This window comes from Theropithecus gelada, chromosome 1 (assembly GCF_003255815.1).
Source record: "Theropithecus gelada isolate Dixy chromosome 1, Tgel_1.0, whole genome shotgun sequence".
Lineage (NCBI taxonomy): Eukaryota > Metazoa > Chordata > Mammalia > Primates > Cercopithecidae > Theropithecus > Theropithecus gelada.
In genome coordinates, this window is record NC_037668.1 from 17,344,062 (window position 1) to 17,349,230 (window position 5,169).

The window sequence follows — 5,169 nt, forward strand, 5'->3', positions numbered from 1 at the left end:
CTATTTCAGCTTCTATAGTGCGAGGTGGCTCTTCCCATCTACCAAAACTCCTAGGAATGGAGAATTTCTAAACATAAGAAGGAGATTCAGATGCCAGGCTGTTTCCCCCATCACCAAAAAAAGAAAAGAGAAGAAAAAAATTTCCACTCTAGTTCATTCCTTTGGTTGTCCAACATTGCCCTATTTCCATTTCCCTGTGTTTAAACTTAAAAAAAAGTTTCTCTTATCCAACCTGATGTGACTATGCTTTGTGTAACTGAAAATGCTCTCACCCCTTCCTCAAGGAGCACACACCAGTGTCATCAGTTATTGGGTTCATCTCCAAATTTAGGGTCTCTAGGTGGTCTCCATTTCCTCCTTCACTTCTGACATTGATATGGTTTGGCTGTGTCCCCACCCAAATCTCATTTTGAATTGTAGCTCCCATAATTCCCACGTATTGTGGGAAGGACCCAGTGGGAGATAATTGAACCATGGGGGTGGTTTTCCTCATACTGTTCTAGTAGTAGTGAATAAGTCTCATGAAGTCTGGTGATTTTATAAGGGGTTCCCCCTTTTGCTTGGCTCTCATTCTCTCTTGTCTGCCACCATATAAGACGTACCTTTTGCCTTCTGCCATGATTGTGAGGTCTCCCCAGCCATGTGGAACTGTGAGTCCATTAAACCCCTTTTTCTTTATAAATTACCCAGTCTCGGGTTTGTCTTTATCAGCAGTGTGAAAACAGACTAATACAAACATGATCCCATCTCAGTGTTGTGTAACATCTTCAGTGTTGACTGAATTGTAGAGTTAACCATCACTGGCATATCTTATATAAAATAGAGGGGGAAAGAGAAAATTAGTTAAAATTTGTAAATACATACATGACATAGCAAGAAAGAAAATATTGATAGATGCTATATTCCATGCTTCTGCATCAGATCACAAGGCCAAAGTAAGTAGTTTAGATTTCCCTCCTTCATTCCCCACCCTACATCCCCTTACCATCAACCTTTACCTTGGCTGATGTTCTTCACACAGTGGTATTATCCAAACCTTCACTCCTGGGGGATCTAAGTCCTTGGCAATTCTACCAATATATCTTTCATTTTTAAATTTTCATCTTTATATAATTTTTAATGCTACCAAATGTGCAGTCAATTCCAAATAAACGTTGTGATTTAACACTACTGCCCTAACATATGGGTTCTTTAGTTGACCAAGTGAAGATCTTTAGAGGCTCTTTGTCTATTTGTTGTGGTATATTTCCCTAACAAACAGTTTAAGATACAGTTTTCTGCAGCTTGATCAGTGGCCTTTTCTGGATCATACAACTGAATTTTGCACAGTGTCTCTCTCTCTCTAGATACACACAAACACACACACTATATCTATATATCTATACTTTTTAATTTTGGCCATTGGACATGGTGGTACTGGGAATTGCCCCAAGGATCTCCTGGATCCAGCTGTACTCTTCTCAGTTCATTATGTAGCAGCATCCCAATTTCCTCAGGATATTTATGATTAATCATCTCAAATAACAGTAACAAGCACAAAACCTGTTTTCCCAGTGGCACAAGAAATCTGAAAATGACAGTCTCAGTTTCCAATTAAATTGAAAAACTGCTTCTTTTGGTAGGATCCTTTGGATATCAATACCTATAAAACAGCAAAACTCAGTCTCACTGAGATGGATAAGGAGGTGGAAAAATATCCACAGGGCAGGTCATATCTTGTCCATCTGTTTAATAAAACCTTTCTCTATGGAGGAGACCTTCTGGTCAGCATTCCCATGGGATATACAGTCACACACTTGAAGCATGTTCTCAGAGGACCATCTCCACACCTCTCCCCAAGCCCCCTTGTCATCAGGGAGGGTCAAAATTCCTGATCATTAGACAAAACCATTAGTCACTGACCATGAATTAGCATAGGCATTTACATGAGGCCATCTCTTTTTTCAGAAAAAGTAGATGGTGAGATGTACGGCTCAAAGTCATGCTCAGGAAGGCTTTCTCTTTCCCATCATCCTTCAGTGCCACCACAGGGGCTGAAGAGATGCTGCCTCCACTTCTGGTTGATGTCAGCATGTCGTGTGGAATAATCTACAAACTAGGCTCTGATTTTCCCCCCCAAAGTCAAGAAATAGTTCAGTAATTAGTGAACTAAATTTTTATTATTTTCCTTCTCAAAAAGAGGAAATAACTTAACATGAGGTTGCAGGGGAGGATTGAAGGACAGGTGACACTGTGTCAGGAGTAGGTGCTCTAAGTGTGAGCCCCTTGAAAGTGCAATTTATGGCCGGGCGCGGTGGCTCACGCCTGTAATCCCAGCACTTTGGGAGGCCGAGGCGGGTGGATCACAAGGTCAGGAGATCAAGACCATCCTGGCTAACACAGTGAAACCCTGTCTCTACTAAAAAATACAAAAAATTACCCGGGTGTGGTGGCGGGCGCCTGTAGTCCCAGCTACTCGGGAGGCTGAGGCTGGAGAATGGCGAGAAACCGGAAGGCAGAGCGTGCAGTGAGCCGAGATTGCACCACTGCACTCCAGCCTGGGCGACAGAGCGAGACTCCGTCTCAAAAAAACAGAAAGTGCAATTTATTTGTGCTTTCTAGGGCCTGGCCTCATTTCTTCCACAACTCTTCTGATTTTTTGGCTAAGGGGATAAAATAACACCTAAGTTTATGATTGGCAGTTTGGATCACATGGTGCTCTGATATTCCACAGTGAGTCTGACCAAACCACAGAGTCTAGGCCAGCTTCAAGGATTAGTAGGAATGATGATTAGGACTTGGTCAAGATTACTTTCATTTTAGTTTACTGCAGAACCAGAAGACAAGCAAAGCACATGATAGTCACCAGTTCGAGGATGGTGGTATGAAATACTAGATACTTTCTTTCCCAGGCTCCTTGGTGCCTCCCTTTTTCCTTTGTGCCTGAAGTTCAGTGGTCTCAGAAGCCCATGCAGAGCAAGACATTCAGTGAGATAAAGGAGCCCAGAACTACAGGCTTTCTGCCTTTTGGAGAGTTGTAGGTTGCAGAATTATGCCATAGAGCACTCAAGGATCCACTGTACTGGCATAGTAGAAATTTCTTGTTGTACAACGGCTCTATGATTTGGCTACTTTCACGTCTTGTGCGTTACTGCATAATGAGGTTGAATCAAAGAATTGGAGCAGAAAGGCTGACATGCCTTACCACACATGGTCAGGCTATCAATAACTTTTTTTCAAAAGGATAATAAAAACTGCCTAAAAAGAACGTGGGTTTGCTCCAAAATATCCTAGGGGATGCCCCTGTGATTCTCCTATTGGAGCTTGCCCTAGGCTTTACACTGCATCTTGATCTTCCACCATTAGATGCACTGGGTCATGAGGGACATGTGGCAGAGTTGTTTGCACTATAGCCTGGACTAGCTGGAGAGCCTTTGCCTCTTTGGGCTTCAATCAGAGTTGTCAGTCTTTAGGGCTCTTCTGTAAATGGAAAAGAGCAGCACATCTAATTGAGGTAAGCATTGCCTCCTACATCCAAGGAATATCACTGTGCCCATTATCAATGAGTTCCCTCTTAGCCCCAAAGGTACCCTTCCCTTTTTTGCTTTGCTTTGTGATATTGGAGCTGGACCTTGTAAATATTTCTTTTTGCCACCTGGAACAATGTTTAGCTTTGTCAATAGAGGGAGCTGGAGGAACACTGAAGGTGAAAGGGGCTTCTCTTCCTGAGCCTACTGTGCCTTCCTTCCTGCTTGCACCTGCAGTATGCAGCAGTTAGCACCATGCGGGGCACCCTCCAGCAGATTTCAGTAGCACCCCTGGGAGTAGATGCCCAGCAGATTCCATTGGCATCCCAGAAGTTGGCTTCCCAATGAGTTACACTGGCATCTCTGTGGAGGTTTCTGAGTAACACCCAGAAAGTCTTGCAAATACTCCAGTGAGCTGCTTCCCACCATGTTCCTTCAGCACCCTAGGAGGAAGGTTCCTGGTTACCAGCCCCAGCCTGTGGTACCTCAGTAAATTCTATGTCCTCCAATGGGCCATGGCTGTACCCCTTTCCAGTGAAGTCCTAACCAGCCTTACTGGCAATACAGGGGTGGGGGACTCTTCTGAATTCCTTGGTTACTGTGATATTGACAAACATTTATTTAGTCGTTGTCCCAGTTTCCTGGCAAAAAGATTCTAAAACTCTTGGAATCTCCAGAGTAATGAGTGTTTTTGTGTATGCTAATGAGATGACTGGTGACTGGGGGCCTCTAGCTATCTTCAGGATGAGGGCAGGTCACCCAGAAAAACTAACCATTCCATTAGAGGATTGGAATCTTTAAACCTCCCATCCTACCCCCGATGACTTCTTAAGAGGGAAAAGGGGCTGAAGGTCAGGTTGATCTCCAGTGGCCAATGATGTAATCAATCATGCCTATTTAATGAACCCTTCATGAAACCTCAAAAGGCTTGAGTTTGGATGAGCTTCCAGATGCTGCACCCATAGAGGGCATGGAAGCTCCGCTGCCTTCCCCCATACTTTGCCGATGCATCCCTTCTATCTGGTTGTTCATCTGTATCCTTTATAATAAACAGGCAAACATAAGTAAAGGGCTCTCCTGAGTTCTGTGAGCCCCTCTGCCAAATTAATCAAACCCAGGAGGAGGTCATGGGAACCCTAATTTATAGCCAGTTGGTCAGAGGCACAGGTCACAACCTGTGCTTTGAACTGGCATCTGAAGTGGAAGGCAGTTTTGTGGGACTGAGCCCTCAACTTGTGGAATCTGATGCTATCTCTGGGAACGTAGTATCAGAACTGAATTGAGTTAGAAGACACCCAGCCAGTGTTTGCTGGAGAATTTGCTGCAGAATTAATTGGTTGCTGGTGGAAAGAATCCCCACACATTCCGGTAACCAGAGGTCGCAGAAGTATTCTGTGTTGATTTTTGAGTGCAAGAATAATAAAAACACTTTGGTTCATATTTTTTCTATCTCCAGAGGCACTCGGCCTCAAGCCTAGATGTAGTAACTTCTTCCTGTATCTACTATTTCTATGTTCTTTAGAGTTCTTTTTATCCTTTAGTTATTTTTTTTTTTTTTTTTTTTTTTTTTAGGGGGTCTCTCTCTGTCTCCCCCGCGTGTGTGGTGTGGTGGTGGGTGCTCCCCTCGCGCCCCGCCCCCCCCCCTGGCCCCCCCTCCTCCCCC